Below are 18,203 nucleotides of genomic sequence, written 5' to 3'. Positions count from 1 at the left end.
AATCTGAAGTTGAACCCCGCAAAATGTGCATTTGGAGTACCTGCAGGGAAATTGTTGGGTTTTATTGTGAGCAGAAGAGGCATAGAGTTAGATCCCTCGAAGATAAAAACCATTCAGGAATTGCCCGCTCCAAAGAGTCGGAAAGATGTGATGAGTTTCCTCGGGCGCCTCAACTACATCAGCCGATTTATAGCACAATCAACGGTGATATGTGAACCAATAATCAAGTTATTGAGGAAGGATGCTCCTACCAAATGGACTGAAGATTGCCAAAGGGCCTTTGACAAAATCAAAGAGTATTTGTCTAGCCCGCCTGTTTTGGTGCCTCCAGAAGCTGGAAGACCTTTGTTATTGTATTTGTCCGTATCAGAAAATGCTTTTGGGTGTGTATTAGGACAGCATGATGAGACAGGAAAGAAGGAGCGAGCGATATATTACTTGAGTAAAAAGTTCACACCTTACGAGGCACGGTATACGTTATTGGAACGCACCTGTTGTGCTTTGACATGGGTTGCACAGAAGTTGAGACATTATTTGTCTGCATATACTACTTACCTCATTTCGAGGATGGACCCACTCAAGTACATCTTCCAGAAGCCTATGCCTACGGGGAAGCTAGCTAAGTGGCAAATGTTGTTGAGCGAGTTTGACATTGTGTATGTTACTCAAAAGGCTGTCAAAGGGCAGGCGATAGCTGATCATCTTGCAGAGAATCCTGTGGACAAGGAATACATACCCCTTAAAACTTATTTCCCGGATGAAGAAGTGTTGTTCATCGGGGAAGGCATCGCAGAAGAGTACCCGGGGTGGAGGCTGTTCTTCGACGGGGCGGCAAATTCTAAAGGGGTCGGCATTGGAGCAGTTTTGATTTCAGAGTCAGGCCAGCACTATCCCATTTCAGCCAAAATCAAGTTCCCGTGTACCAACAATATGGCAGAATATGAGGCTTGTATTCTCGGCCTCAGAATGGCAGCTGACATGCATATACAAGAGCTTCTGGTTATAGGCGATTCAGACTTGCTGGTTCATCAAGTGCGAGGCGAATGGACAACTAAGAACGGGAAGATACTTCCGTACTTGCACTGCGTAAAGGATTTGTGTAAGAGATTCATTAAGGTCGAATTCAAACACGTTCCAAGGACACAGAACGAGTTCGCTGATGCTTTGGCCACGTTGTCTTCTATGATTCAGCATCCAGACAAGAACCGCATAGATCCTATCAAGATAAACGTGCACGATCAACATGCACATTGCTTCTATGTGGACGAAGATCCTGATGGGGAACCTTGGTACTACGACATTAACAAATATCTTAAGACCGGAGACTATCCGGAAGGGGTAACTAGTGTTCAGAAGAAAACGCTTCGGAGATTAGCAAACCATTTCTTCCTAAGCGGAGAAATCCTGTATAGGAGGACTCCGGAGTTAGGATTATTAAGATGTGTTGACGCTAAAGAAGCGGCTCGTTTGATTGAAGAAGTGCATGGCGGCACATGTGGGCCTCATATGAATGGCTTTACACTGGCTAAGAAGATCCTTCGCGCAGGCTATTTCTGGATGACTATGGAGTCCGATTGTATCCGTTTTGTGCAGAAGTGTCACCGATGTCAGATTCATGGTGATTTGATTCGAGTTCCGCCAAATGAATTAAATGTGACAAGTTCTCCGTGGCCTTTCGCAAGTTGGGGTATGGATGTCATCGGTCCTATCGAGCCAGCAGCATCGAATGGGCACAGGTTCATTTTGGTAGCCATTGATTATTTCACAAAGTGGGTGGAAGCATCTTCACATAAGTCGGTAACAAAGAAGGTGGTAGCGGATTTCGTTCGGAGCAACATTATTTGCCGATTCGGAGTCCCGGAGTCAATCATAACGGATAACGGCGCTAACCTTAACAGTGGTCTAATGCAGGAGATTTGCGATACCTTCAAGATTACTCATCGCAATTCCACTCCTTATCGCCCTCAGATGAATGGGGCAGTTGAAGCAGCCAATAAAAACATCAAGAGAATACTGAGGAAGATGATCGATAATTACAAGCATTGGCACGAGAAACTGCCGTTAGCTCTTCTCGGGTATCGCACTACCGTGAGAACTTCAACAGGGGCAACACCCTATCTTTTGGTCTACGGGACAGAAGCGGTGTTACCTGCTGAGGTAGAAATACCCTCTTTGAGAATCATCCAAGAAGCTGAGTTAAGTGACGCTAAGTGGACGCAGAATCGATACGAACAATTGATGCTCATTGATGGAAAGAGATTGAATGCCGTTTGTCATGGACAACTTTATCAGAATAGAATGGCCAGAGCTTTCAACAAGAAAGTAAGACCGAGGCAATTCAAAACGGGGCAATTGGTACTGAAACGCATATTCCCATGTCAAGATGAAGCTAAAGGCAAATTTGCACCTAACTGGCAGGGACCTTATATGGTTCATCGAGTATTGACTGGAGGAGCGTTAATCCTAGCAGAAATGGATGGCGAAATTTGGCCGAAAGCTATCAACGCAGATGCCGTCAAGAGATATTATATTTAGAAGCCTTCTTTATTTGTATGTAATATCCCGCAACACTTATTCATGTAATGACACTACTCCCCGTGGCGGGATGCATGACAAACCTATATCAGTTTAGGTCTTTTGGGTATAATTCCAATCAATATCCTTTCGTTTGTATTATGAACTACGCCTGACCTGATTCCCATGGGGGATACGTAGGCGGCCCGCATAGGCCTCGGTCACATCACTTCGAAATTCCAATTTTATTTTGCTTGTATTATGAACTACGCCTGACCTGATTCCCATGGGGGATACGTAGGCGGCCCGCATAGGCCTCGGTCACATCATTTTATTCTCCCCAATCGCAGTTTGGCTTGTAATTTGAACTACGCTCGACCTGATTCCCCTAGTGGGATACGTAGGCAGCCTATGTAGGCTCGGTCTCGCCATTTTGAAAAGATCAACATCCCTTGCACCAGAAACTGGGACAATTTTTTTTTAAAAGGGATCACCGTAAGACAACATCGACAGACTCGGGAGAATATTGTTCGACAGAGTCTTCGGGCAGAAGAAAACTTCGGAAAAGGGGCATTCGCTTTGTTTCACAATGTGTCACAGTTCCGAGTTCAGCAAAATTATTTATCACCATACATATAGTTTACTATGTCTATTTTTTCGAAATAATGTGATTCTAATCAGACTGTTTACTAGTCGGCCAAGACTTAAAATGAGCGGAGGTTACCAGTTCATACGAAGCTGGAGGCACGAAGCGCAAGAGCCAGATCCCCAAGTCAACGCGAATCAACCCCCTCCCCAAACTTACATATTTTCTTTGGATGCAGGTTGCCAAGTTGCAGGATCGAAATAGGCACGACCTTGAAATGATGGCGCGTCAAACGGTTTGAGCATTCTTCTATCAATTATGTCTTCAAATATAAATAACTTTCGGCGATCACCATAAGCTAATCTTGCAAATTATTTTCTTCAAATATATATCAACGCACAAATATTTTGAATTGCTTCCGAATACATTGCTTTTATTTTTTTGCCACTGCGTGTGCTTATAGCCGCATTGCACTGCACCTGCATTAATCATCGTTTTTCATATGATGCATGAGCTGCGCACCGCTCTTCGCATCGCTTTCATATTGCTTGGGCCATGCACCGCCCTTTTAAATTTCTGCATAAGGCCATGCACCGCCTTTCATATGATGCATGAGCTGCGCACCGCTCTTCGCATCGCTTTCATATTGTCTGGGCCATGCACCGCCCTTTTAAATTTCTGCATAAGGCCATGCACCGCCTTTCATATTATGGATGAGCTGCGCACCGCTCTTCGCATCGCTTTCATATTGCTTGGGCCATGCACCGCCCTTTTAAATTTCTGCATAAGGCCATGCACCGCCTTTCATATGATGCATGAGCTGCGCACCGCTCTTCGCATCGCTTTCATATTGTCTGGGCCATGCACCGCCCTTTTAAATTTCTGCATAAGGCCATGCACCGCCCTTCATATTATGCATGAGCTGCGCACCGCTCTTCGCATCGCTTTCATATTGCTTGGGCCATGCACCGCCCTTTTAAATTTCTGCATAAGGCCATGCACCGCCTTTCATATGATGCATGAGCTGCGCACCGCTCTTCGCATCGCTTTCATATTGTCTGGGCCATGCACCGCCCTTTTAAATTTCTGCATAAGGCCATGCACCGCCTTTCATATTATGCATGAGCTGCGCACCGCTCTTCGCATCGCTTTCATATTGCTTGGGCCATGCACCGCCCTTTTAAATTTCTGCATAAGGCCATGCACCGCCTTTCATATGATGCATGAGCCGCGCACCGCTCTTCGCATCGCTTTCATATTGTCTGGGCCATGCACCGCCCTTTTAAATTTCTGCATAAGGCCATGCACCGCCTTTCATATTATGCATGAGCTGCGCACCGCTCTTCGCATCGCTTTCATATTGTCTGGGCCATGCACCGCCCTTTTAAATTTCTGCATAAGGCCATGCACCGCCTTTCATATTATGCATGAGCTGCGCACCGCTCTTCGCATCGCTTTCATATTGCTTGGGCCATGCACCGCCCTTTTAAATTTCTGCATAAGGCCATGCACCGCCTTTCATATGATGCATGAGCTGCGCACCGCTCTTCGCATCGCTTTCATACATTACATGGGCCATGCACCGCCCTTTTAAATTTCCGCATGGGCTGTGCTCCGCCCTTTGCATCGCTTTCATATATTACATGGGCCATGCACCGCCCTTTGTAAATTTCTGCATAAGGCTGAGCACCACCTTTCATACATTACATGGGCCATGCACCGCCCTTTTAAATTTCTGCATGGGTTGCGCACCGCCCTTAGCATCGCTTTCATATTTACTGGGCCATGCACCGCCCTTTTAAATTTCTACATAAGGCCATGCACCGCCTTTCATACATTACATGGGCCATGCACCGCCCTTTTAAATTTCCGCATGGGCTGTGCTCCGCCCTTTGCATCGCTTTCATATATTACATGGGCCATGCACCGCCCTTTGTAAATTTCTGCATAAGGCTGAGCACCACCTTTCATACATTACATGGGCCATGCACCGCCCTTTTAAATTTCTGCATGGGTTGCGCACCGCCCTTAGCACCGCCATTTTTAAATTTCTGCATAAGACATCGCACCGCACCTGCCCTGTCTTGTTATTATTTTATTAATGCCCTGCATATGCCCGCAGCCGCATTGCACCGCACTTGCGTCGCTATATTTCAATATTTATTCTTACTGACTATTTTCAGCTAGTTTTTAGTTTCGCAGGAGCTTTAGCGCAACGTGGAACTATTTCTTCGGCAGCGAACTGGGGCAATACGTCGGGAAGGACAAGCAGACTTCTCGACAAGGGTCAAAGATCTACCTCGAACACTCGGCTCCAAATTCAAATTTCCCGTTCACATTCCAGCACAATCAATTTTTAGGGTTCTATCACAATACCCAGTGTCATCATAATTCGACACTGGGACAATATTTTTTGCGAAGATTCGCGTCAAATCATGAGTTGCCAGTCATAGGTGTCGTAGTCTTCCCAGAACTACACACGGCCTGATTCTCGTGCAACCCGAGATATGTAGGCGATTCAGAGACCAGAGTTCGGCCGTAATTTTCTTTACCCTTAGTCCTCCACAATCCTTTAGCCGGGACAAAATAGGCTACTAAGTCAACGTCTTTGCCCGAAAATTCTTTCATCATTACCAGGCAAAGAGGGACAAGTTGTTGACACCCAATTTTGTCCCACCTCTCCTCCGAAATACCTATTTATACTTCTGGTATTTCGAGAAATTAAAAAATATGCATTTAAATTTTACTATAATTATTAGTCTTTATTAACACCCACGTTTTATTCTACTGCAGTTATTATTATCATTATTATTATTATTATTATTATTATTATTATTATTATTATTATTATTCTTAAATTATCATTTATTACTAATTATTATTAATTATTATTATTCTTGTTATTTCCATTATTATTATTATTATTATTATTATTATTGTTATTATTATTATTAATTACTAATCATTATTATCAGCGTTATTTTTTGTTATTAATTATTAATCATCATTATCATAGTTATTTTTTATTATTAATTATTATCATTTGCTTTATCAATAATTGTTATTTATTATTATTATTATCATCATTATTATTTCTTATTATTATTATCATTATTATTTTATTATTACCACTATTACTGTTATTATTATTAATTTATTATCATTTTTGTTATTATCAATAATTGTCATTTTTTTTTATTATTAATTACTACCATATTTATTATTATTATTAATTATTATCATTATTCTTATTGTTATTTGTTATTAATTATCAATATTTGTTATGTACTATTATTATTATATCTATTATTATTTTTTATCACCATTATCATCAGCATTATCATTATCATTATTACCATTATCATTATTGTTATCATTATTAGCAGTATTACTACCGCTATTTGTTTGCTACTATTATTTAGTATTATTGAAACTTGCATTTCTCGACGTTTCTACCAACTTCCGCACACACATCGCATTTATTTCGCACATTTAAATGATAGCGTTTGTCGTTAAATATTATAGCACGGTCATTTGCGACATCATATAATTTTTACCCGGATCTTTTTTTTATAATTACATATTTCCGTATTAGGTGATATTCTGGCGCCCTTAGTACATCGTCAATCAAAATGTGTCTCTTATTCAAATTTAGAAGCCAAACTATTTCTTGCACTCAGTCCGTATTTTGACTTACCGGACCACAAATAAAAGTCCGATTAATTCCTAATATTTTTTTGGACTAGACCATATGTTTTATCTCAATTTTTTTAGATCAGTCCATGTTTAATTTAATAGTCCGTTCTTTTAATACCCAGTCTAAAATTTGACCCGGTCCACAAATGGACCGGGTCCAATTCACTCTTCAGCCAAATAAGGGAAACCCTTTTAGGGTTTCCCCTTCATTTTTCATCTTTCACCGCCGCACCCCCCTTCCCCTTCTCCTTCTTCGTCTCTCCCTCTCGCCGCCGCTCCCACTCTCCCTTGTTCCCTCCTTCTTCTCCGTTTCCCACTCACCCTTGTCCCCCACTTTCCTCTCTCTCCCGCTCCTCCTTCCCCTTTTTTTCAGTACAAGACGACGAAAACAAAACCTATAAAGGACGAAAACAACAACAAGGAGAAGGGGGGGGGGGGGGGGGGGGGGGGAAAGGAGATAGAAGAAGTTTCAAACATCGAACCTCCAAAACTAAGAAGTTTTCAGCCATAGAATTTCTATCGAGTCCATCTTTTTTTTTATCTTAATTTCTCTGTTTCCGTTTTCGTTCCGTTTAAGTGAGTCGAAACCTTAGAAACGAAGGTTCGACTTCATTATAGACGAAAATCGCACTTAAAAGGGATCCTGGTATCTTGAGAATTCGAGCGTAGATCGAAGATTCAAAATCCCAATTCGCTGCATCCGAAGCAGGTGATTCTTCTTCCCCTTTCTTGTCTTCATTTTATTTTTCGATTTAGTGGTTCGGTGCTAGTCCAAATATTGCTTTTTATTGGATTTGCGTACATAGTCTGAATATCCGCGCATGTGTTAGAATGTTTGGTTTCCTGTTTTTGTTAAGTTTATTAGGCACCATTTGTGTTAATTAGTCCCCTGTTTGGTTCAGTTTATTTTCTGGCAGTTACTTTCTCGTTTGGGTTTAGTTTCATACGCTTTATGATTGGTTGCATTTGTTGTTCAGTGGACTTAAGAGATTTAGTCTGTTTAGCACAACCTGGTCCATTTTAAGTAGGTCTTTGGGCATTATATGAATATGATTCGTCTAGTTTAAATGCGTGTCCTGTGTCAACATGCTATTATGGTAAGAGTAGTTGGTCGATTATTACGTAATAAGGCCTAGGCATGATCGAATTCAGTTGGTTAGGCATAACAGTGTAATCAACCTGTCTTTAGCTTGTTGCTTATTTGAGTAAAATGGACTAAAGGACATAAGACATAAACCTGTTATTGAGGAGTGCTGAAATTTGAAACTATAATGCTTTATAATCTTGAACCTGTTGAGATATAATTTGGGATGTTGGCCATAACACACTATCACATTTTTTTCTTCCTTAATCTAATCAGGCATAGTGACCTAATTTGTCTAACCAACTATGTTTATGGGATTAGCTTTTAACTTGCTTACCTTGGGAGGGTATTTATATGCAGTTTGACTGAGTTGCTATATTATGGGATGGCAACTTGTATTAAGCACTGTAAATCTGTTTGAAATTGTCTTTGTTAGTTGAATTTATACTTTACAAGTCTTTGCTCACCATTCAGTGTGTCTAACCAATGGAAAAAGGTCTTACAAACTTGGCTAAGTGTGAAATGACATCAAAATGGGCTTGAAGCTGCTAACACTAGTTGTCCAGATTGTCCTGATTCTCACTATTAATCTTGATAAGTCTAGAAGTAGGCTGAACTGCCCTGGATTTGTTCACTATCTTTAGAAAAAGCTTTGCCTTTTCTTTTCCCCTCTTCTATGTGGAGTCTGGCTTATATGTTGTCTAGATGTATTTGAACCTGGCATCCCATCCCTGTGTCTGTAAATCTGTCCATTCGCAAATATGAGTATTTTTGCCAAATACCACTGTTATGGGTGAATCAGTGTTGACGTCAGTTGGTATAATCAAGCATGTTTATATTTTTATTCAGTCTTTTGGGTTAATTTAAAATTGCTTTGCATAAGGTTTGGGCAGTTGAGTTGAAATAATGACATGGTCAAGATATTGTTTGTTGTTTTAAGCCCAGTTTCTCTACTTCCTTTTCAGCTGGGCATGTCATTTAAGTTGTATTGCGTTAGATATAGTTCCTAGTTAGTTTGAGCAAAACAGTGACCTTAAATGGTTTGAATGTAGTGTTGTAAAATCTGAACCTGTTGAAACCTCTTTTAGTTCAAGTTGGAGATTTGAAGACATAAAGATCATCTTTTTTTATTTTTATTTCTAAAACAGCTATTTTTCTCTATACGATTCCCCATATGCAAGCATTCCTCTAAAACATGATCAACCCTTCTTAAATGGTACCAGTCAGTCAGGTTTGTGGAATTAGAGGCTGTCTAGGCTTTAATGAATGCTGAAATAACTTTTTTCTGGAATTACAAGCCACTGGCAATGATGATACGGGGCTATAAATACTAATATGTTGCCTTGTTAATGTGGAAATGGAACTGGACAGTGCGAATGGTCACTATAAATGCCCTTCCTAGATTCAGTAGGTATTTTGCAATATGCCACGCTTAGATTTGGTACGCGGTGTATGTTGCCAATATATTTAATCTATATATTGTGTATCTCCGTTTCAGTGAAAGCAGGTCTGATTTTTACTGCCTTTGCTGTAGCAAGCCTAATGTTTTTTTTAGCTTCCCTGTTTTCGTGAAATAATAGTTTTATCACGTTCAGTCCGTAGTTGTCAAGTCCTTATTTTTAGTTTAGTCTATTCCATCTTGTTCCGTTATAAGGAACCAGCTGCCCTTTTGTACTAAGCTTAAGTTCACCATGTTTAGTATATATGTATAAATACCTTCGGGAGTGTTGAATTACTGCCTTCTTCCTCAAACCGCCCCGTGAAAGATTTAGGAGTACATGATTAAATCTGTAAGGCCTGCTGTACTGCTATTTGCTCAATCTTTAGATTCTTATAGTGCAAGCATGTTGTATTTAATAGCATATGTGTATACAAGAGGTATACTCGATTATACACAGCATATACATGGTCTGCTTCGAGTGTATATTTTACATATTGATCCTATTCATCTAATGGTATCCTAATCCGTTTTCTTTTCGTTTCTTTTTTTTTTATGCATGACCATCGCATACGAGTCCCCTCGGACTCGTCTTCTTCCGCATTCGATGTTGGGCTAAAGCCCAACGAAACATTACTCTTTTCTCGAGTCCAATCCACACAGCAGCAACAGGCCGTGGCCTCCCCCCTACAATAAATTGGAACAGTAGCAGCAACTGCAACAGTAAAACTGGGGCAAAAGCCCAATAGCAGCAGATCGGCGGCCCAAATGGGCTGCCCATTTGATTTTTATACCTCTGCCTTATCTTATGCCTTAATTTGTATATTATTTGACTAACACTTGTTCTCATTTCGTTTTTCTCCCTTAGCTTTTCGGTGAATTATTGGAAATTAGTAGGGATAGTTTAGTAAGGGGTAGTTAGATAAAAGACTAATCAATCCCATAAATCTATTCTTCTCTTTTATGTCAAAATTATTTATAAGCATCTAATATTTATCTTATTTAAAATAACTGATTTGCAAACAGCCTAATTTCATATCTTGAGGCAAAGGATTCATATTTTATTGGAATTTTTGAAATATCACTAACATGTAAATAGGAATTAAAGAATATTTTGTACTTCTAAAACGCAAAGTCAATCAGTATATCATCGTTTCAGTTTGTTTCAAATGTTTGTTAAAGCATTACGCAAACCCGCACTTTCTTTTGCCTATACATTTCATGCGAATTTTATTTTTTATAGCATCATCATTTAAAAATCTTTGCAACATTTATAAGTTTATTTTCAAATGGCATTTGCAGTTTCTTCTTTTTTTTATGCGAATTATTATATTTTTTACAAATTTCATTCTAAATAGCACTTCTATTTAAAGCCTTAATAATATTTATAAATTTTATGGCACTTGAAGTCTCCTTTTATACAAATTATTATATTCTTTCCCATAGGTTTTATTAGCATTTTATTTCAAGAACCTTAGCAACATTCATAAACTTTTTTTTTCAAATAGCATTCTAAAATCTCCTCTTACGCGAATTACTAATCCCATTTTTAACAACATTATTATTTGAAGTCCTTTTCTTTATAAAATGACATTTAAAATCTTCTTTTGCACCAATTGTTATATTTTTACAAGTCTTGTTTGCACAAGCTATTCTCTTAAAATTTAAATATTATACCCAACATTGATTAATTAACCTAAGTTTGGTCGGATAACCGTAAGTTAACGGATTCTAAAGGATGCCTAACCCCTTCCCTTTAGGATAATATAGAACCCTTACCTAGAATCACACTGGTTAAGTAGACCATTAACAAAGGTTTAGTTTTAACTTTACCTTAGTTAATATCTAGGTGTCCTAATTCACCGTTAAAGTTAATTAGGTGGCGACTCCTTAAAATAAACAAGCATATTTAGGAATCTCCAATATGTTGTACTCCGCTTCAACTCCCGGGTTAAAATGGGGTGTAACACCAATTTTTCTTTTGTTCTTTGCTTTTTGCTTTTAGGCCATTGTTTTCCTAAAACACAACAAAACATATTAACGAGAACCAGACTTACTTGAAAACAACCAAAATTCATAGTAAAAAGGCGTCGAATGTGCCACAAATCCGCGACACATCACCTACCAACATAAAAATATAACCAATGGTAGAACAAGAATCACCAGATAAAATGTTACAATCTGCATCAGAAAACCGTTCAAGTACAGCAGGATATTTTTTATAAGACAAGCCATAAGATATTGTACCAACTAAATATTTCATAACTCTCATTATGGCATGTCAATGTTCATTACCTGGCTTGCTTGTAAACCTGTTAAGTGCTCCAACTGCATACGCAATATCAGGCCTAGTGCAATTAGTCACGTATCTCAAACTTCCAATTAAGCAAGCATATTCTTTTTGATTTATCACATCATTTTCACTTTGAATAGGAAACAAGTGAACACTTGAATCAAAAGGAGTTACAACAACTTGCAATCAAGAAAATTATATTTTTTTCAAACTTTTCTCAACATAATGTGACTGGTCAAGGAAAATTCCATCACATGTTTTAGTAATTTTTATTCCAAGAATAAAATTTTCCTCACCAAGATCTTTCATGTCAAAATGGCTTCTTAGAATAATTTTAGTTAATATTCATATTTGAGCCAAAGATCAATAAATCATCAACATATAGGCAAACAATAACATGTGAATTATTCCAAGACTTATGATAACTGCACTTATCACACTCGTTTGTTTTAAAACCATTCTCAATCATGCAGGAATCAAATTTCTCATGCCATTGCTTTGGTGCCTGTTTCAAGCCATATAAGGATTTAGTAAGTTTACACACTTTGCTTTCTTGACCTGCTTCGACAAAACCTTCGGGTTGTTCCATATAAATTTCCTCATTTAGGTCCCCATTTAAAAAGGCAGTTTTTACATCCATTTGATGAATATGCAAATCAAAAATTGCTGCAATAGCAATTAAAAGTCTTATGGATGTAATTCTAGTTACCGGAGAAAAAGTATCAAAAATTTCTAGGCCTTCTAGTTGTTTAAAACCTTTACCAACTAGTCTAGCCTTGTATTTATCAACTGAACCATCCGGTTTTAACTTTTTTCTTAGGACCCATTTGCACCCAATTGTTTTACAACCCGGTGGTAACTCAACTAACTTCCAAGTTTTATTGGAAATAAGTGATTCTGTTTCATCATTTACAGCCTCTTTCCAAAAAATAGCATCATGTGAAGATAAAGCTTCTCGCAAGGTGATAGGGTCATCTCCAACATTAAAAATATAAAAATCAGGACCAAAATCTTTTTCTACTCTAGCTCTTTTACTTCTTCATATTTCAAAATCATCCTTTTCTTTATTTTTCAAAACAGAAGTAGAAGAACTAGGTAGTGACAAAATATTTTCTTCAGTCCTATGACCCCCACTATTTTTAGAATCAAATGGAAAATTATTTTCATGAAAAATAGCATCATCTGATTCTATTATTCTATTATCTTCAAGACTAAAAAATTTATAGGCTGTACTATTTGAAGCATAACCAAGAAAAGCACAAGTAGTTACTTTTTTACCCAATTTACTTATTTTGGGATCCATTAGCCTTACATAAGCTAGACAACCCCAAACTCTTACATATCCCAAATTTGGCTTGTGACCTTTCCACAACTCAAATGGTGCTAATTTAGTCTTTTTATGAGGCACACGATTCAATACATAACAAGCAGTTAAAATAGTTTCACCCCAAAAATTTAGAGGTGCACTTGACTCAATAAGCATGGTATTTGTCAACTCTACTAAAGTTCTATTTTTTCTCTCAGTTACACCATTAGACGCAGGAGAATAAGGTGGAGTAGTTTCATGAATTATTCCCAATGATCTAACAAAAGAATTAAACTCATTAGACTCATATTCACGGCCTCTATCACTTCTAATTCTTTTTATTTTTCTACCAAACTGATTTTCAACTTCTTGGAGATAAACTTTAAAATTTTCAAAAGCATCACTTTTATTTTTCATCAAGAAAACATATGTATACTTAGAAAAATCACCAATAAAAGTGATATAATATCTATTTCCTCCACGAGTTAAAATTCCTCCAAGTTCACAAATATCAGTATGAATCAACTCTAACAATTCAGTTTTTTTTTCAACTTGAAAATGAGGCTTTTTGGTGATTTTGGCTTTACTACAAGCCTCGCATTTTTCAAAATCCTTTTTAATCATTGGGATTAATCCTAAACTACTCATAATTCCCACATAACGATTATTAATATGACACAAACAAGCATGCTAAAAATTAGTAGAAGAAAGCATATAAACAGAATTAGTAACTTTATTCATTTCAACATTCAAGTTAAACATCCCATCACAAGCATACCCCTTTCCCACAAAAATACCTTTTTTCACTATTACATATTGATCAGATTCAATAATTTTCTTGAACCCCGCTTTATTAAGAAGAAAACTTGACATCAATTTTTTTCTCATGAAAAGAGTAAAAAGTACATCTTTCAATGTTAACACCCTTCCTGAGGTAAAGCTTAACTCCACATCTCCCTCTCCAAGCACTTGAGTAGTGTGAGAATCACCAAGCATTATGGTTTTAGGCTCTTCAAATGGAGTATACACTTTGAACCAATCTTTGTCATAGCAGACATGACGGTTTGCACCAAAATCAGCCCACCATCCACGTTACACCTCGGAAAATTTCATATCGTCGCATGGTAGATAGATTAACACGGGGTGAGAGTATACGATGTTTCTATAAGTAATAAGTAGTTTTAAAGCGTTTTAATTAACATTCCAAAGACATTTGAGGTAAGCGAAGAAAGTTCGTTGAAGAATGTAAAGTATAAGTCGTGTTTGAAAAAGGGTTTGCAAAGTACTGAGCTAATGCTGATTTAATAATGTCTTGAGGAAACGTTATAATGCTCCTTAGATGGTTAATGAAGTGTTAAACAAGTGTTGAGAAGGTTCCATAAGGATTGGAGTTCAAACGAACGACAGAAACAATTTCAGAAAGGTGGGGTTATACGGACCCTTATACGGACCGTATAAAGTGTCCGTAAAAGTCCGACGGGCTGAGTTATTTTCAAGTATAAAATGATGTTCCCACTTTATTATTTTCATTTTCCACACTTTTCCACTTCTCTCCAAGGCTCTAGAACATTCCACACATTTTATTTTCAAGAATCCAAAGGGAAATCAAGGAGCAATATCATTAATCCAAAGAAATCAAGTGCAAGGAAGCTCTTAATGGATTGCTAGAGTCAAGAAATCTCTTTGGATTAAAGCTAGGGCTTTTCTTCAAGTGAATCATTTTCATCCAAAACTTGCTCCTACACAATCAAAGGTGAGTTTCATGATCATTACATGTTATCTAGCATATTTAATGGTTGAAAGACTTAGATTATGGAAGGAAGTGAAATATGGAGCTCAAGTGTGAAATTAAAGTATTCTTGAATAGTAGTTGACATGAATCATAATTCTTGAGATTTTATGAGTATAATCTTGTTATAGATGATATTAAGAACATGGGAGAAACATTATAGGAGTACGAATGTAATGTTGTAGTATGACCATGGTTATGGATGACCCTGAAATGGAAGTAGGAGAAATGAATAATGTATAGTTGATGAAGATTGTTGAATATGATATTATGAATATTGTTATTGCCGTTTGGGAGTTGTTATATGATATGGAGAAAGTTGTATAAACAAAGGAGATGCTGCCCAATTTTTCTCTAGCTTTAGTTCAAGCATGCTTACGTTATTGATTATCTAATATTAGTACGAACTCTCTTGAAGGTAGAAACGTGAATAGTGAAGGGTAACGTTCAAGTGATAAAGTAGCTAAACGAAAAGGTATGTAAGGCTAGTCCCTTCTTTCTAAGGCATGATTCCTATGACATGACTTACTCTATTTTTCCATGACTTTCATACATTCCGGAAACTATGAGCCTATGGCTATTAAGAACTGCTCAGGAGATAAAGATAAGAGATACGTTATGAATATGATAATAATGATGATGAGTCTAAGACTAAAGATCCCAAAGCTCATGACATGATATTCCTATGAAGCTAATGAATCTTATACATTCCTTTGATGTTATTCATTGTTTCTAGACCCACCTTATAACGTTAGTTCCTTCGAGGTGGGGTATGATGATTGTGATTAATCCATAATGGAAATGGGGGTTCTCGACCTTACGTCACCCCGATATGATTATAGATTATCTTGGATTCTAATGCATGCTTTATGATGAGTTTATGATGAGTATATGATGATACGATCCCACCGTGCCTAGATGGCCGGACATGTCACCGCGAAGGTGGGCAGCATATGATTTCACCGTGCCTAGATGGCCAGACATGTCATCGCTAATGCGGGTTGCTTATGATTACACCGTGCCTAGAGGGCCGGACATGACACCACTATTGGGCGGCGTATGATGGTTACCCGGACGCGGGTTAACAACGATGGTACATGTGATATGTTTATATATGTGAGATGTATAACACGTGTTTACTTTTAAAGGTTAATCAGGTTATATCTTCATCTCATGCTTCGTGATTTCTTTATTATGCCAGTACTATTCATGCCTTACATACTCAGTACAATGTTCGTACTGACGTCCTTTCTTTTTGGACGCTGTGTTCATGCCCATAGGTAGACAGGGAGACGGTGCGGATCCGTAGGAGCTTATCAGCAGATTCACAGGAGCACTCCATTATTCCGAAGGTGATACTTATGATCATATTCTTTTGTGTATATATATGTTGGGCACGACGGGGTCTTGTCCCGTCTTTATGTCTAGTACTCTAGTAGAGGCTCGTAGATACGTACGTGTGGGTTATTGGTGTCCCACGATGATCACGTTGTACTTGTGTATATCATTTTTGTAGCCGTGAGGGCTTATGTATATAGATATGGGTTGCTTTGGAGATTATATATGTTCAGGTTAAGTACGATGATTAGCTTAATGAGAGGTGCTCGGTAGTCAGCTCCGGGTACCCGTGTGACAATCCATCAACATTTTCAACCATATTTATGTCTGTTATCATCGCCACAAGTGGCTCTTCGGTAACGTTCGCCTGAGGTATAGGACCACGTTTCCGAAACTTGCCAAATCGAGCAATATGCCCACTCTTGCCACAGACAAAGCATGGTCCTCCATTTTGTGCTTGTTGATTTTGTGCTTGGTTTTTACCACCATTATTTTTCTTGGGAGGTCTACCATTATTTTTCTTGAATATTTTCTTCTTAGGCTTCATAGAGGTATTTTTGTTAGCATTAGGAGCATCATTATTAGAAGTAATTAAATTTACCTTATTTGTGACGGGTTGTAAGTTGCTCTCTTTCGTTTGCAAAAGTGCATCTTGGCCCCTTGCCTCTTCTTCCATGCGGATTCGCATAATCAACGTCTCAAGCGAAGTTTCCTTTTGTTTGTGGCGCATAGTTTTTTGAAATTCCTTCCATGAAGGTGGAAGTCTATCTATTATGCCACAAACAATAAAGTTATCTCCAATTTTTATCTCCTCAGACCTTAGCGACTTAGCTCTCCAACGATCATTATAAAATCTTGAGCTTGGTCTACCACTGATTTGTTGTCCACCATTTGGAAACGAAAATATCTACTTGCAACATATTTTTTTGCTCCAGCCTCCTCGGTATCATATTTACTCTGCAATGCTTTCCAAATTTTCTTTGCAGTAGAGTAAGTTCTATCATAATAATCATAAAAATTATCTGATAGACAATTTAGTAGATAATACTGACACTTGTAAGAATCCTCATCGTACTTTTCAATTTTTTCTTGAAGAGATATAAGTGTTTCATCATTCATGGAAGAGTTATCTACTTTGTTTGGATTCTTCTCAGTTAACACATAAGAAACATTGAGAAGACTTAAGTAGCAAAGTACTTTACCCTTCCATCTCTTAAAATACGTTGAACCGAAATGACTTGTTAAGATCTCCCACTTTGACATCCGCAGATTTTTCAATTGTAGCCATATGAATCTCCTTAAAATTGTTGGTGATAATACAATAATAATAAAATTACAATTGAAAAATAAAATAAAAAATGTCTTCGGCTGAGGCGCGGATATCTCGCTTTCTTTAAGGAGATTCAAGCCCACTACAGCAAATCTTTACCGGTCCAGCAGTAATCTTTCTGACTTGTCCCCTCCAGGATACAACAGCCCGACCACGTCGTATAACTCAACAAACTCTGGACAATAAGTTGAGTCCAAAGCTCCACAAAGAATAACACCTTTCTTCAACTAATTCATCTCTCTTTTATTTTCCTCACTCTTTTAAGAACTCTCCAAAGTATTTTTCTCTCTTATACTCCACAAAGAGAAAGGGTGACTTCTATTTATAGAAGAAGAAGTCATCCTTATAATGAATTGGATGATACGTATGGGAACAAATGTTACGAGAGAAATAATTGCCATTGTCTAGCTCTAATGATCCCACTTCAGCCAATAATGGCTACTAAGAAATGATCTCACTTCAACCAATAATGTCTACTAAAGAAATGATCCCACTTCGACCACTTTTATATATGGTCACAATGTGTAGGAGTAATAAGGCATTTTAACAATAATATTTTGCAATATTAAAAATGTTCCTTAACCCAACAGTAAATCTCATAATTAAGACTCGGCTTAACTACACGAGGTTTAATTTATAGCCACAATTTTGCGGTAATAATATTAAACTAATATAAATACGATCATTTCATGATAGAAAGTACCTTCAGGTCTCACACGAAAGTATGATAAAAGTTCCAAAAGCAAATGTAAAGATCTCCACACAAAAGGAATATATAATTGAGTCACGTTTTGATTTCCATTCCCACGTATATACGTATATATAATAA

Source organism: Lycium barbarum, chromosome 11, assembly GCF_019175385.1.
Source record: "Lycium barbarum isolate Lr01 chromosome 11, ASM1917538v2, whole genome shotgun sequence".
Classification (NCBI taxonomy): domain Eukaryota; kingdom Viridiplantae; phylum Streptophyta; class Magnoliopsida; order Solanales; family Solanaceae; genus Lycium; species Lycium barbarum.
This window is presented reverse-complemented; position numbering follows the sequence as displayed.